This window comes from Myxine glutinosa, chromosome 4 (genome assembly GCF_964187855.1).
Source record: "Myxine glutinosa chromosome 4, kmMyxGlut1.1, whole genome shotgun sequence".
NCBI classification, from domain to species: domain Eukaryota; kingdom Metazoa; phylum Chordata; class Myxini; order Myxiniformes; family Myxinidae; genus Myxine; species Myxine glutinosa.
This window is the reverse complement of record NC_136264.1, coordinates 97,355,301-97,372,755: the sequence shown is the minus strand read 5'-3', so window position 1 is coordinate 97,372,755 and position 17,455 is coordinate 97,355,301. Positions and strand designations below refer to the sequence as shown.

At 38.4% G+C, this 17,455-nt stretch overlaps 1 protein-coding gene across 8 annotated transcripts in view; it reads right to left on the bottom strand.

Annotated features, from left to right (window-relative positions):
• Window positions 1–17,455, bottom strand: part of ST7 (suppression of tumorigenicity 7) — a 202,524-nt gene that overhangs the window by 13,778 nt on the left and 171,291 nt on the right. For 3 of the 8 annotated variants that reach the window (XR_010984030.2, XR_013623114.1, XR_013623115.1), the window contains exons 16-19: window positions 16,128–16,235; window positions 15,966–16,034; window positions 15,676–15,843; window positions 15,388–15,576 (exon numbers count right to left, since the gene is read on the bottom strand). The exons of 4 other annotated variants lie outside the window; for them this stretch is intronic. The gene's annotated coding sequence lies outside the window, so the exon portion shown is untranslated. Of the gene's footprint in view, window positions 1–15,387; window positions 15,577–15,675; window positions 15,844–15,965; window positions 16,035–16,127; window positions 16,236–17,455 lie in introns of those variants that run through there. One more of the 8 variants, XR_013623113.1, reaches the window with a different exon arrangement.

Sequence of the window (17,455 nt, the reverse complement as noted above, 5' to 3'; positions counted from 1 at the left end):
ATAATCTCTAATGATCATGGTACGAAATGTCATCTCGCCAGTAATATTCATATCTATATATATAAAACACAGTTTGTGTGTGTGTGTGTGTGTGTGTGTGTGTGTGTGTGTGTGTGTGTGTGTGTGTGTGTGTATGTGTAATGTTACCAATAGACTCCTAAACGGAGAGGCTCACGTACTTAATATTTGGCACAGACATGGCCATTGAGCCTGGTAAGAACATGGCCGACCTAAAAATTGATTTCATAATATTTTTAAACCATATTTTTACCTCAGCGCATTTCAGCGAGGAATATTATGCACGGAATCTGACCGGTCGCAGAACAGCGCGCTGATTCGCTAAGAGCGATCACGTGATGTTCCTTGCCGCCATTAACTCAGTTACGCGTTCGCACGTATTTCAGAGCGAAAAGCAATTGCCTTTTTTCACATTTCAGCGACGAACATTGCCATTCACACCACATAGGTTTTTTTTCTTTCATCTTTAGATCCATATTTTTTGCCATAATGTAGCGCATTATGGCTCTCTCGAGCTCGAGTTAGCCAATCACCTGGGAGCATGAGGCCACGTTGGCCACGCCCACGACAGGACGCAGAGTTGCAATTGATCGCTCAGAGCGATCACGTGATGTTCCATCCCGTCACACGTCACACGTTTGCACGTAATTCAGGGCGAAAAGCGATTGCGTTTTTTCACCTTTATGCGATCGTGTTTTGTGTCGATTTTGTGCGATATGAATTAAATTTTAATTCATATTTCGTGTTTACGAATTCGAATACGAAGGATTTCCCCTTTCCCCTTTCGATTTTGAATACGAATCGAATACGAGCTCGAGTCGAGAGGGCGAATGTACGGGTTGGGAATGTACGGGTCTCCCTTCCCCCGCCCGGCAACGCCGGTACTGGAGGGCGTGGGTCACAGGATCGGTGAGTCTCCAAAATCCGCTTCGTGCTCTGGCGAAGATGCAGGACGATGTCGCGATTGTTGTGCTGCTCTCCGACCATGAGAACTGCAACGTCATTGTTGACTGGCCCTCCCCTTCCCTCCCCCTCCCTCCACCCTACCCCTTATCCCCTCCCCTTCCTGCTCCCCCCTCCCACCCCCCTCACCCTCCCATCCCTCACCCTCCCCCCTCCCATCCCTCCCACCCCCCCCTCCCCCTCCCATCCCTCACCCTCCCCCCTCCCATCCCTCCGACCCCCCCTCCCCCTCCCATCCCTCCCACCCCTCACCCTCCCCATCCCCTTCCCCCTCTTCTCCACCTCCACCCTCCCCCTCTTCTCCCCTCCCCCCCCCTCTTCTCCCCTCCCCCCCCGTTCCCCTCCCCTCCCTCCCCCTCCCCTCCCCCGCCCGGCAATGCCGGGTACTTCTGCTAGTTATTAATATTACCTACATCTTTTGGACTATTAAAGAAGATACAAATGTCTCCTCTAGAATTATTAATGGTCTTATCATTCATTTTCAAAGTATCGCGATCGATCACTTTTTCAAGCTTTGAATAAATTGCCAGGAGTAGAGGAGAAACTTTTGTTAGATTTACTTTAATGGATGTCTTTCCAGGCATAGTTGGAGCTCTTCCTTTAAATGAAATAGAGGGGCTCATGTTATTTTCCATAACTGGTTTTACCCAAAAATTTCCATATTTATCTTTGTTCAATTTAACATCTTTGACATATTTTTCTATTTCTTCCACCGAAGTAGAGATTGATTGAAATTTGTCTTTTGTGTATTGAAACATTGTATTTATTAGCTAAAAAAACCTTGCGTTTAGTTTAAGTAAAAATTTACTGTTTAAATATGATAAATTCTGAAGGAGATTGAGAATTTCCACTCTCCATATGATAATTTAGAAATCTGCCGCCGTTGTGATAGAATAGGGCTTAATAATGAGGGTTCATATAAACAATGTATTTTCTGTGATTTAATTTTAATTAATGATAATAAAATATATAAATATATATATAACTCTTTTAAATTAGAACCAAAAATGAATTACTTTACAAGATTAATAAGAGAGATGAATGTTAAGTATTGTGATGATATACACCATTTCTTTCAAGGGAAGAGACTATTTGTATTGAGGAAATGTATAAGGGTTTAATGATATTTATTATTCAAAATAATTTTAATGGAAATGTTAATACAAGATACTATATAAATAAAATAATGAATTATTTTGAAATTAAACCTGAACTCAGGATAAAATATAGAGTTTCTAAAATAGCTCAAAAAAAGTTAGATGACTTGTTTTCCAAATATATAAATGAATGATTTTTTACCCGTTTGGGAAAACAAGATAAAATTTAATAACCATAAAAATCTTCCAAATTCATTAAGATGTCTAATAGTTGGTTCAAGCGGATGTGGAAAAACCTGTTTGCTTTTAAAGATGATCCTTAGTCCTAATTTTTTAGATTATGATAATTTAATAATTTTTACGAAGTCAAGTTTTCAACCCGAGTATCAACTACTCTCACAGGGTTTTAATGAGGGTCTTAAAAAGGAAGACATTATCGGTTTATTTAAACTTCAAAACAAACTAAATGATTATAATGTTGAAGATATAATACAATATCTTCCGATTGGATCTCGCGAGATCACGGCGAGGTCACGTCTTTTCGAAGCTGTTCCATGCGCTCACGCTTTCGAAGCTAAGTGATCTTTCTCAATTGTGTTTTTGTCGAGACTGTATCTATCTTTCGGTGTATGTACCTATAGCGTATCTTTTGGAAAATTTTCGGTGCTAATTTTTCGTACATGTATACACAATCGTCGGTTAATGCGTATCGAGTATTCTGAGGCCTAGTACTCATAGGCTTGGCTACCGTACCGTCTCCGACCTTGTGGTTTTGTTTTTCTCTCAGCGATTCGTCGAATGCGCTGCAATTATTTTCGTTCTCTGTTTCGTCCCAGTCGTTCACCCCATACCTCCTTGTTTAATATCTCTACTTACAAAAAAAAAAAAAAAAAAAAAAAAAATTTCCTTCCCAGGTCTTATTCGTTTATTTGTTCTTATTCTTATTTGTTCGTTCGTTCTTCGTTCGCGATCACGCGATCACGTGGTTAGAAATGTATAATCTCTCCCCTGAACAACTATTTTCTCTCATATATTATAACACCCTTTTCTTCATTTCCTACAAAAGGATGCTTTCGTCTTGCTCACCAAATCTATTCATTCCAAAAAATATATATAATACCATCTCTTACAGTTCCTCCTTTCTACATTCCCTAAACTATCCAGAACTCCACCCCTCCTTCAGTGTCCTCAAACGTATTTTTGACTCGAAGGTCTCAAACTCATTTTGCAAAAAATGTTCGTTTCCCATGAATCGTACACTTTTCAAAATCCAATCTCACCCCTCCCCTCCAAATCCTCCCCATCACCCATCCCTTTCAAATCTCCCCCCTTGCCCCTTCCCTCCCCTCCCTCCTAAACTCCCCCCACACCCCTCCCCTCCGAGACTCTCCCTCGCTCCTCCCCTCTCACCCCTCCTCCTCAAAGCATCCTCCCTGCTTCTTCCCCCTTCCAACTTTCACCTTCATCTCCCCCAACCTTCTGCCTCGCTCTTCCCCCTCCTCAAATAACACCTCACTGTGCCTCACCCAATCTCCATCAAACCTTTTGTCCGCCCCATTCTTCCCTTTCTCCAAGCTATTTTGAAATCTCTGAAATCTCTGACACACCTTCAACAGCTCTCCCTACCTCTTCCTCCTCTTCCACATCTTACCCTACCCCTCCCCCCCCCCCCCCCTGTTCTGGACCCGATGCTCCCCCTTCCTCTTCATTAACGGTATGGACCTCAAACATCCGGGGCCTTTGCTCAAACTTGACTGATCTCTCCATACAGGTTGCTTCTGACAAACCAGATGTGATCTGCTTAACAGAAACTTTCCTCCTTCATGATGTCGCTGATGCCTTGGTATCTCTCCCAGGTTACTCCCTCCTCCGGTATGAAAGACCTGAGCCTCGTCCTGGAGGTGGGGTTGCTATCTTTATAAAAAACTCTCTTCCTCACTCGCCCTCCACTGCCCTCTCTCCACCTCACCCCCAGGAATACCTTTGGCTACGGCTTCCCCTTCGCTCCCACCTTTTGTTCATATGTGTGTTGTACCGTCCACCAAACAGCGATGACTCCATCTACATCTCGCTGTCTGATAATATGGACCAACTTCTATCTACCCATCCCAACTCTCTCTTCCTCATATGTGGTGATTTCAATTGTCACCATGCCAGTTGGCTGGGTGTGGGTACTGCTCTCACCAGCCATGGCTCTTCAGCAAAGGACTTCTGCGACTCACTGGGACTGACACAATCTGTCAATTTCCCGACCCGGGTCTCAGTCAACGGAGCATCTTCTCTTCTGGATTTGGTTGTGACAATCTTCCCTGAAAATGTCTGCTGCTCTTCTTCTGCTCCAATCGGCTCATCTGATCATGTGCTTGTCAAAGTGGACATCTCTCTGACCATTCTCAGAGAGCCTCCTCAGCGTCGACGAGTCTGGCATTTCACTCAGGCCAACTGGCACAGTCTTCAAGCAGCCATCAATCATCTGGACTGGTCTCCCATCTCTACCGCCTCTGACATCAACTCATCCTGGGAATTCTTTCAAAGTAAATTGCTCTCTCTCATGCACAGATTTATCCCATCTCGTCTTCAGTTGTCATACCCTTCCTCCCGTCCATGGTACACGGATTCTTGTGGTGAGGCTGTTGCCCTGAAACAACTGGCTTTCGTCTCCTGGAAAGCAAATCCAACGGAAGGAAATCTCATTTCCTTTCACAAAGCCCGAAACAAGTGTGTGTCCACCCTCAGGAGAGCCAGGAAACAATATCTCACCGTTCTCAAGACCGAACTCTCTTATCTGTCTCCCTCTTCCTAATCCTGGTGGCGTCTGGTCAAATCTGTTTCTGGTGTTTGTTCCCCCTCCATCCCCTCCCTCACCTCAAACGGCTTAACGGCTGACTCCGCACGTGAAAAAGCTGAATGCCTCAACTCTGTGTTTGCCTCTAAATCTTGTGTCCCAAACCCATCCCTCTCTGTACCCACCGTACCCAGCTGCTCCTGGACTCTGTGTCCTTTCCTCCTGACAAGGTGGAAAAGTTTCTGTCAACCCTCGACTCTGATTCTGCAACTGGTCCTGACGGCATCAGCCCACGGGTCCTAAAATCATGTTCTTCCGCTCTTTCACTCTTTCACTCACTCTTTCTGTTCTCTTCACCCTCTCTTTTGCTCAAGGTCATCTGCCATCTGCTTGGAAATCAGCCAACATCACCGCTTTGCACAAAAAAGGTGCAAAAACAGATCCCAGCAACTACAGACCAATCAGCCTTCTCCCAATTATCAGCAAAGTCATGGAATCCATCATTGCTTCAGATATGAAATCTTTCCTCTTCTCCAATGGCTTGATCTCTGATCATCAATTTGGTTTCAGACCTGGTCACTCTACTCTGGACATGCTGCTTCTGCTTTCTCAACAATGGATGGAGGGCCTCAACGCCAAACAGGAAATTAGAGCTGTCTCCCTTGACATTTCACATGCCTTCGATACGGTCTGGCACCCTGCTCTGCTCACCAAACTCTCCTCCTTTGGTATCCATGGAAATCTCCACGCATGGCTGGCGGACTTCCTCTCTGGTCGTAGTCAACGTATGGCCCTGAATGGGTTTCTCTCATCTCCTCTTCCTGTTCAGGCTGGAGTTCCCCAAGGTAGTGTTCTGGGCCCTGTGCTTTTTCTGGTCTTCATCAATAATCTCTCTGACTCTCTTGAAAATCCTCTCTATCTCTTTGCTGACGACTCTACTCTCTGTCGCTCCATTCCTCATCCCTCAGATCGGCAGTCTGCAGCCTCCTCACTCTCTGCAGACCTGGACAAAATCACAGACTGGGCAAACAAATGGAACATGTCTTTCAATCCTGATAAATCTCACACTCTTACGATGTCTCTCCGAAAAGACCGAATGGAAAACCCTCCCATCCACTTTCTGAATAATCCTCTCCAAGAAGTTCTGTCACTCAAGCTTTTGGGTCTCACTATTTGCCATGATCTTTCCTGGGAAAACCACATTTCAAATCTGGCCTCCAAAGCCAGTCGCCGACTGGGCATCCTCCGTCGTGTGAAGTCCTTCCTTGGCACACCTGAGCTCCTCACCACATACAAGGCTTTCATCCGCAGCTCTATGGAATACTGCTCTCCCTTCTGGTCTGGTGCTCCTGCCTCACACCTAGCCCGTCTTCACGCTGTTGAAACCAAAGCGTTCAGAATCATTGGAATCTCCCGCGATGAAGCTAACTCCAAGGGCCTTTCACTCACTCACCGCAGGCAGGTTGGTGGTCTTTCCGTCTTCTACCGACTCCTCTCTGAACTTGCCCCCCCAGCCCTCTCTGGGCTCTGTCCCCCAAATATTCCTACAGGTCGCACAAGATCTGCCTGCAACCCTCTTATGGTTAAACTGCCAAAATCAAGACTTTCTGCTCACCTCCACTCCTTCATTCCTCTTTTCTCCCGCCTCTGGAACAAACTCCCTCACTCTCTTCAATCCCACTCCACCCTCCAGGTCTTTAAAACAGCTGTTCACCACCATCTCTTATCCTCCCCCATCCAAAACCTTGATCTTTTTTACCCCCGCTAATTTCGGTCCCCTTGTGTTTTATACCTCTCCCCCCCCCCCCCTCCCCTTCCCACGCCTCTTGCCCCCATGCCCTCTCCCTCCCACACTTCTCCCTGCTCTCAAATGTTGTGGTTGTGTGCTTCCCCTTCTCTCCCCATCTTGTCTTCTGCTCCCTCTTTTTGTATATTTTGTTTGTCTGGTTGATTTGTTTGTGAAATAAATGTTAGCTCTTTCTCGAGCCTCGATTTAGTATACAACAAAAAAAAAAAAAAAAAAAAAAATTCTTTTGTGATACACAGAAATCAAAATCGAAACCAAAACCCATAACTTGTATTCTCAGTGATAATACGGATGATATACCTTCACCCCAAAATTTCGATAAATCAAAAAAGAATCTTATCTTTGATGATTGTGTTAATGAGAGAAACCAAACAGTAATGGATAGCTACTATACAAGAGGGAGACATTCTTCTTGTAATTGTATTTATCTTAGTCAGTCATATTTTCAACTCCCTCGGCACTCAATAAGAAACAATGCTAATACTTTTATTTTATTTAAGTTAAATTCAATAGATGTAAATAATTTTTGGAGAGATAATTGCTCTACGTTATGTAGTAAAAAAGAATTTGAAAATTATATGAAACACAATTGGAAAATATAAATATATTGTTGTGAAACAAGATGAGATACTAACTGATATTTTACACACATAAATGTCAACTATTATTATTAATCTTGTGGGTAAAACTGCTTCAGGAAAGAATTCATAAATCTAAACTCTTGAATAGTAAAAATGAAAAGATTGTAAGTTTTTTTTTTTAAACACCCTATGATTCGTTTTGTAGGTACTACAACCAGAGCAACGCGACCAGGAGAAGTAGAAGGGAAAGATTATTACTACATTTCAATGGAGGAACATATGCGATTGAGGAACGAAGGTCAAATATTTGAGGAGGTCTCTCTTGGTTCTACAAAATATTCACATTGTAAGAGTGAGTTAAATAAAGCAAAATCTAACGGTCTTGGGATTTTAGAAACTCATCCTGAAGGAATGAGACAAATTATTAAACATTTGCGTGGTGATGGAGTTAAGATTTTATCATTCGGTTTTGATATCGATGCGGAGACTCAACGCAAACGTATGAAAAGCAGAGATACAAGTATTAGTGAAGAAGAAATAACAACTCGTATTAATACTAATAAAGAATTTGATGAAATATTTAAAGAAAAGGATTTATTTCAACAAATTTACTATAATGTCGAAGAAAAGGAAAATTTCCCCATTGACCGTTACAATTCAGTAAATGATATTTTTCAATAAATAAATACAGAAAATGAATGCCGAAGAAAGAGCAAGAAAGTTTAAGGAACATCAACAATTAGTTTCAAAAGTTGGTAAACAACAGGAAAAGATAAAGAAGAAACGGAGACAAAAACTAACTGGTGAAGAAGCCTTTGAAAGAAAACAAGAGAAATTTTTTAAACCACTTTTAAAAACTCAAACGATTTCACCTACAGTTCCCACGATATCATTTACTCCAAAAAAACTTCAAATGCTCAAAGATTTTAGTCAAATGACAGAGCAAGAACTTGAAGAATTAGAATATGATGATGAAGGATTATTTCAGAAACTTGAGGAGGTAAATCAACCCCCTAATTATATTGTGGAAGCTCTTCAAAACAATGAATATTCAGCGGATTCCAAAACCAGAGCAGGTCTCATTCCAACAGAAGAACCAGCACAGTTCTATCTTGTGAAAGAAAAGGTATTGATATTTAATGATAAATTGGTGTTCTTAAATTCTGCTCAACCAAATGTTAAATTATCCCCGAGATTAATGTTTCTTCTCACAAACTCCGGATTCAGCGGTTCAAAATATTTTGATGAACCACTTGATATGGAAAGAGAGGAAGATAGAGAGTATATTGAGTTGCTAAACGCACTTGATTATGGAGTTTCTGTTGCTGGTAAAAGTAAGAAGAATGAAAAGGAGAAACATATTTATTGATGCTTTAAGTAAGCTTGGTTCAGGTGTTAGTTTTCTTCCAAATGACCCATCACAATTAGTTATTAGGCTATTATTGCTGTTAGGTAGTAAGAAGACTGGAAACAACAATTGTTTTAACGAAGCCTCAGCCATTTTAGATCAGTTGATGAACATGAAAATAATTAATAAATGTCAATACAAAGATATTTTTTTACATATTAAATAAGAATGAGAAGCACAATCCTGAGTTTTAATTTCACAACGAGCGACCACACAGCTTAATTCCCTTACCCACTACAACTTGAGCCCACAAAAGAATGAGCCATCTTTATTGTCGATGGAGACTTACAATACCCTTTTTAATATCACAGAGAAAAACAACAAGTTTAGTTATTATCCAGGAAGTGGATATAAAACTATAACCGTTTCACCCGGAGGTTACGAGATTTCTCAAATATCTTCTGAAGTCTCTCGCCTCATGAAAGAACAAGGTGATGAACCAAAAAATATTGAAATAGATATTCAAAAACACTTCAAAATCAACTATTAAACTTAAAAATAATTATAAAGTTGATTTCACGATTGAAAAATCGTTTAGAGAGCTATTGGGTTTCTCTTCAAAAAAGATTGAAACTAACGGGACGTTTTACAGTGATAATGTTATTCAAATATCCTCCAGTATAAATTCGGTATTAATTCATTGTGATTTGAATGATGGTGCTTATAACGATGGAATAAGAACAAATACAATATTTTCATTCAGCGCATACTCAACCCCGATTGGTTATAAATTTAATATGGAACCAAAAAATCTTGCCTATTTACCTGTGTCAGGAAAAACCATATACAGAGTAAATTTTAGGAAAAGCGATCAAGATAATCGTATGATCTCCTTTAATGAAGAAATTATATCCATCAGAATTCACCTACGTGAAGTTTTTCAATAAATAAATAATGGTTATTGTGAGGAAACACGAGTTGGGAAAATATAAAATAATTACAGGGGATGGGATGTTCCTTTCACCATACTATAAGGGTGAAGGTATGTTTCTTGGTAGAGGATACTATAATCCAAAGAGACAACGGGGTGTGGGGCATCAATTCAGAAATAAAGGAGATGGGATAATTGATACTCTAATGGGTATTGGTTCAACCATTCTTAAACATAAAAACCTAATTGGTTCAACTGCTTCTGCCGTGGGCTCAGTTGCGGGTGCTATAAAGAGTATAAAAGATGCTCAAAAGGAGTCTCATAAATTACAATCAATCAAAGAAATTAAAAAAGGTAAAACTCATCTATCTTCACAAGAACGACAAAAAATCATTCAAATACTTGGGTCAGGGTTTCAACGATTTTAATGCTATATAAATACAAGTATGGAAGCAATTGATAGTATCTATGATTTGGATGATACGATTATCATTTCAAACTCCACCAAAAAGGAAGACTATTTTAAGGTAAATGCTATAACAGGAACAGACTGGAATTCAAACGGAACAAAAAGTTTTGAAATAAATAATCAACAAACTTACTTGAATCTAGCTGATAGTTTCTTGCTGTGTAAATTTAAATTCACCAAGGCTGCGAATAATACTAATGCTACACTCGTAAATGATTTCTTCTGGAAAATGTTTGATAGTGTCCACCTGTATATTGGAACACAAGAGGTTGAAGCGGTTGATTATGTCTCTGCTACATCTGAAATGATGAAATTTACACTATATTCGTTTAGTGATAGAATGGGTAAGGGAGCTGTTGAAGGTTTTATTCCTGATATGTCAACGGGTACAAACGCAGACCCTGGTTATAGTCAAAGGAAGGCAATGTATAATGATGATACAAAAACAGAGAATAGTTTTACCGTAGCAGTACCTCTGAAAGGTATATTTGGATTTTGTGATTATGACAAAGTTTTGTATGGTCTTAAAATTAGATTTCAACTACAAAGGAATGATAATGTAAATAGATTGCTTTTTGGGGCTGAAAATCCTTTTGGAGACAATAATAAATTTGTTAATAATGATTTGTGTTGGTATATCAGTGAATATACTCCTAATCTTAAAACTGAAGAGATGTTAAATAGAAGACTTAACTTAAAGACCCCGCTAAATGTATCATACCTTAAAAGAAGATGTCAACACGTTAAACTGGAACACACTACCTACACTTGGAATTTGGGTGTTCTTCAAGGAAAGCCACGATACCTATGGCTCATTTTTTTTTTTAACCAGATGGAGAGGACGGTAGTGATAAGAATAATGTGCTGAGTGATAATGCTAAGGTGAAACAACTTCGGGTTTCTCTTGATGGCACATTTTAACCGCGAGATAGATTGGAAATTGATTGGGAAAAAAATGATTATGCGGAAGCCTACAAGTCTTACCAAAGGGTGTGTGAAAGCAACGGTAATAATGATCCTATTTTGGATATGGCTGCGTTTCAAAAACTTTATACGATCTACGCAATTGACCTGAGTTCCCAAAAAGAAACTATAAAGTCTAATAGAGTGGATACTTCTCTATACATTGAAAGAGGGAGAGTGAAGAGGTTAATACATATTGTTTGCTTTTGGAAGAAACATAATTACAGATCAATACAGATAATGGTGTTATGATTAATATCACATCGACTTTTTCTCATAAATAAATGAGTAGGAAAGAACCAACTGGGGTATATGTTAATCAAATCAATCTTAATAAATTAACATCTTGTATTCAAAATCAAAAGCCTTGTATTATTAATGTTAATACAATTCAAAGAAAAGGAGCAGTAAGAATTGATGTTTTACTCACAAGAGAGCAGGTGAAAACACTAATGATGCTGGATCACTTAAAATTAAAATGACAAAACCTATGTTAAAGAAATATTCAACAAGGGAAATGAGTGGAGGATTTCTCCCGTTTCTAATTCCTTTATTTGCTGGTTTAAGTGCGGCGGGAGCATTGACTGGTGGTATTTCAGCAGCGGTAAAAACTGCTAATGAAAGGAAGGCACAACTAAAAGCTCAAAAAGAATTGGAAAGGCATAACAAGGAGTTGGAGAAACAAATTAGTGGAAGTGGTGTAATTGTAGATTTTGCTGAAAAGCTTGAAAGCCTACCTGATAAAGCTAGATTGTTAGTTGGAGATATGCTTTCCTCTATCGCTCAAGCGGGTGTTAAACTAACTAAACGGGGTAATGGATTGTATCTTTCTCATAAATAAATGGATAAATGGTTTAAACAATTTGGAAAGAATACAACGTCAAATATAGAACGAGCTAAGTATTGTAAAAAACTCAAAATTGATAATGTGGTAATCTGTATGAGAGATGAATTAACAAAGTTGTCCAAGAATACAAAGAATATTATTATGAATTTAGACACACAGAATGGTTCTCATTGGGTTTGTATTCATAATAGTCAGGATAAATATTATTTTGATAGTTATGGTATGCCACCACCTGTTGAAGTAATACAATTATACAGAATGGTGTTTTTCAAACATTTCAAGTTCAAGAAATTAATTCTAAATGTTGTGGTCAATTATGTTTATATGTATTATTTCAACTCAACAATAATGAACATTTTTATAATGTCATTTTAAATCTAATATAAATGACTTATGTCGGAAAAGATGGTTCTATCTTTGGAGAATCCCCTCAGGATATCGATTTATCAAATTATTATACAAAGGCACAGGCTGAACGACAAAAATATAGCATAAGTAAAAATATTAATATGAAGAATACTTATAAATTCATCAATTATCCAAGCCCCACAGATGCGAATGACTTAATTAGATTCAGTGATTTATCACAATATATATCTTTAAATAAAACAGCACGATTTGTTAAACAAGTAAAATTTACAACCACAACACCTGGTTATACAGACCATACACCTTTCCTCATTAAATTTAACTATCTGCTTACAATTGAATTTTATAAAGAAGGACATATAGTTAATATGCGAATAGATAAATGGGGGTATGATATGCCTGATTTAGGGTATAATTGGTCTTTTTCAATAAACTTAGAAGACCTACATGATTTTAATCAGTCTCGTAAAGAATATTATTCGCTTGGTGAGGATAAGGATTTATGTGGAAGTACAATTAGCAAACAACAAATACATGATTTTAAGAATAGAAAATCATATGACAGCAAAACAATAGTTTATATGACAAAGAAGGAAGGTAATGAGATAAAGATAGAAAGCCGAGGAATACAAACCGATTTGGTGGTGGGAAGATGGGGTGGTATTACCTGTCATAATATTAATCTCACATATATTTCTGATACATAAATGACAGGAAGAAGACTACAAGAGAATTATAATTTTTGTATTCAGGGATACCTACAAGAAAAGGGTGCTCGGTATTACATACCTTATGAATTGGGGCATATACATGGAAATTTTGTTATTAAAAACTGGACTTATACTGATATTGCTAAACCCACAAATAGAGACTTGATTAAAATATTAAATAAAAATGAACTTCTCAAAGTTATGAAATATAAAACTTTTAGAAATCATCAACAAATCTTATTGGTATCCTATTATGAGAAAAATAATTATAGATACAAGAATATCTCAAAATCCAGATGAGTATATGTATAATATTATATGGGGCTCAAGGGTAGCAAGGGATGAGGAAGGAGTTGAAGAGAAGGAGGAAGGAGAGAAAAGAGAGAAGGAGGAGAGGGAGAAAAAGGAGAAGGGGGAAAGAGAGAAAAAGGAGGAGGAGAAGGAGGAAAGGGAGAAAAAGGAGAGGGAGGAAAGAGAGAAAAAGGAGAAGGAGGAAAGAGAGGAAAGGGAGAAGGAGGAAAGGGAGGAAAGAGAGGAGGAAATCCGTGAGATTAATAAAAGATTGTATGTATTACGGCAAATAAATCAATCTCAACGCACCGAACAGGAAAATAAAGAATTAATGACTTCGGAAGATATTGGGTTTAAAATTTGCTGAGATGAGTTCACTTTCAGGGAGGAGATTTAATCGAGAAAGTGGGGATAAAGAAGAAGAAGGAAAAGATTATGTGGTTGATGAAGTGGTGTTATTGATTTTAGTTAGTTTTATTTGTAAATAAATGGAGGAGAGAGTGAAGGCATTCCTAAGGATTCTTTATGTTTTAAAAATAAAGTTCGAAATGTATATGTTGAAAATCAAAAAGGTTTTGGCACCATGTAGGACTTTTTCTCATAAATAAATATGTTATTGTCTCAAATGTAAAAAGAAAACTAAATCTAAAAATATCTTATGTTAAAGCTAAAAATAATAGTTTATCAAAAAGGAATATGTCAAGTTTATGGCTCTAAAAAGTGCCAATTCATCTCTCCTAAAAGTGGAGGAGACATACAAAAGTTTCTGTCAGGAAGTAAATTTACAACAACTGGAATTCCTGGGGAACTACATCTACCTGGATATTCTTTCTGAGGTCCTGGAACAAACCTGGATAAAAGATTAGATGAGGCTGACAATCCTAAACCTTGGTCTAAGTCTATAAATAGGGTTGATGAAGTTTGTATGAAGCATGATATTACTTATGGGAATACCACTACATTGGATGAAAAACATGAAGCAGACAGAGAAATGTTGTATAATTTGTCTTTGATACGAAATCCTACATTGAGAGAGAAAGTTGATAGGTTTATTGTGAAAAAATTGATAAGTGCTAAATTGAAACTTGGTCTTGGTTATTCCTCAAAAAACTATTAGGCTCTAATGATGTAATCAAGACTGAGGACCTTTTGGCTGAAGAATTACATAAACCTATAATAACCAAGTTTAAAAGAAGGAAGGTTTATTCTAAAGACACCGACCACATATGGTCCGCTGATTTAATTGAATTGAATAATGATAGGGGATACAGGTATGCTTTAACCGTTATTGATTTGAGGAGTAGATTTGCCTGGGTTGTTCCTTTAAAAAATAAAAAGGGTGGTACTTTAATGTTAGCCTTTAAGCTAATATTTGATAGGGATAAAAGGAAACCAAAGAAGTTATGGACTGATGAGGGAACAGAGTTCTATAACAAAATATTTATGAAACTTCTTAAGGGGGAGGGTATTAAATTATACAGTACCTTTAATGAAGGAAAGGCAGTTGTTATTGAGCGTTTTAATCGTACTTTGAAAGAGAGACTATATAAAAAATTCACACAACTCGGTTCTCAACAATGGGTATATTTAATTCAGGATATTGTAGATAATTACAATAATACAGTTCATTCATCAACAAAATCAAAAGCGTCAGAATCATTTACAAAATTAGAATATGAAAAGGAGATTAATTTGAGAAAGCCCAAGTTCAAAGTTGGTGATATTGTAAGAATATACAGATGGAAAAGCCATTTTGAGAAAGGTTATACAAAAAAAATGGACATGAATTATTTAAAATTGTTGATGCAATGGATACGGTCCCTTGGATCAACAAATTATATGATTTAAATGGAGAAGAAATATTAGGGTCATTTTATTCACAGGAATTACAAAAAACAAAGCTGATAAGTCATTAAACAACAACCATCCATACTTTCATCCACCCCACCCAGATTAGCTAATTTAATTAGTAATAAAAAAATCATAAGCCACACCCACACAGACCATGCCCACACAGACCACGCCCACACAGACCACACCCATCATCCCCCACCCCCTTGTGCGCCCCCACCCTTGACCCTCCACCCCCCTCATCCCACCCCCACCTTCCCCACACACACAAGGGGAGGGGAGGGGTGGGATGAGGGGGGTGAAGGGTCGTTGGCAGGGACGCACTTTCCCTTCTTTTTTTTCGTTTATTCTCTTTTTGTAATTAATTATTAAATAATTCTGGACAAAGCAAATATAATCATATATAAATATTGAAAACATAAAAATCTTTATATTATTAAAACATTTTTCTTGAGGTATATATTCAACTTCTCCCCAGCACAAGCCATCAATTTCTCCCCAGCACAATTCAAAGACAGCAGATGTCTTCAGGTTTTGAATCTCTTCCTGTTTAAGACAAGAGGAGAGAGAAAAAATATTAATATAGGGTGAAGCAAGGAGAAGGATATATTATATATGAGGATATGAGGATATGGGGATACATACCTCTAAAAAATCGAGCTTTGTGTCAATGCCGTCAAGATGAAAATTTAGGGTATCACAGGTTGGCAGTAAATAACCACTCTTTGGGAAATCATAATAAGCCCACTCATAGTCGTGGTCATCGAGGTCGTGATCGTGGTTGTGGTCATCGATCTCAACAGGTGTTGTATTCTGTTTGAAAAAAGAAAGAAAAACATGGAGAAATTATTAAAAGATACATCGTATTGACAATGAATAAATAAATGTCAGCTCCCGTTTATTGGTGCCAGTCAGAGAGATGAATAATGAATTACCAGGGTCAGAATCTGATGGTCGTTTTGGACAAGAGACAAATCTCGTCTGTGTCTTCTTCGAGGTTAATACTACAGACAAAAAAAAGAGAAATTACTTCGTTGAAGGAAGCCAGACAAAACATGGCATTTCAAGGTAGCCTCATTTAACATCTTGTATCATACCTTAAACATGAATCTTCCAATCCCGTGTTCAGTTCGTGGAGAAACTCTTGTGGAACAAGTTGAAATTCTGCCAGGACCTCATGAAAGTCATTCACAATATTTGAATTGCTGTAATGAAGCGGAAAATATATCATGAGTCATAAAATTAATCACATACAAAGCTCTCATTAACAGTTTAATTCTGAATGAACTTACCAATGCCCTGGTGAGTTGATATAATCTTCATCAGAGTAAAGACTGGAATAAGACAAGCTCATCTTCGTTCGCAATGTTTAAAACGGCACGGCAACACGGCTTAAATAATGAACAAAATGTATTTCGGGGAAGTGAACTGCCTGTCAGCATTTGGGAAACTGAGGGCGTGTGAAAAACAGGAAATAAGACAATGAATAATTCTGGGAAGTTATCAAAGTTATACCACATGTCATTTCTCAAAAGTGAGGGATTAATTAGAAAAGGTTTTTTTTTTTGTTTTTTTTTGTATACTGAATCGAGGCTCGTGAAAGAGCTAACATTTACTTCACAAACAAATCAACCAGACAAACAAAATACCCAAAAAGAGGGAGCGGAAGACAAGATGGGGAGAGAAGGGGAAGCACACAAACACAACATCCGAGAGCAGGGAGATGTGTGGAAGGGAGAGGGCCCGGGGGGAGGAGGCATGGGAAAGGGGGGGGGGGGGAGGGAGAAGTATAAAACACAAGGACACCAAGGACTTCCTGGACAGATTTGGTATTTCAAAAAAGTGGAATTGGGGTGAAATTAGCGGGGGTAGAAAAGATCAAGGTTTTGGATGGGGGAAGATAAGAGATGGTGGTGAACAGCTGTTTTAAAGACTTGGAGGGTGGAGTGGGATTGAAGAGAGTGATGGAGTTTGTTCCAGAGGTGGAAGAAAAGAGGAATGAAGCAGTGAAGGTGAGCAGAGAGTCTTGATTTTGGCAGTTTAACCATAAGAGGGTTGCAGGCAGATCTTGTGCGACCTGTAGGAATATTTGCGGGACAGAGCCCAGAGGTTCGAGTATGGTAGCCTTCGTTTAAAAATGGTAAACATAATGAACGTGAAAAAATATCTAAAAAGCGAATGTTAATGTTAAAAAAAAGTAAAAAGTAAAAAAAAAAAGTAAATGAAAAAATTAAATTATTTCCCACGCATAAACAAATATTTGTAGGATCGATGTTTGAGTGGTCTACTAGGGATATTAAGAGGGTGAGAGGGAGCAAATATTCATAGGATCATTGTTTGAGTGGTCTAATGAACAACATTGAGGATAAGAGTTGGTTATCTTTTGCTATAGCTAGTATGTCAAAGGGCAAAAGGTTCGTAAAGA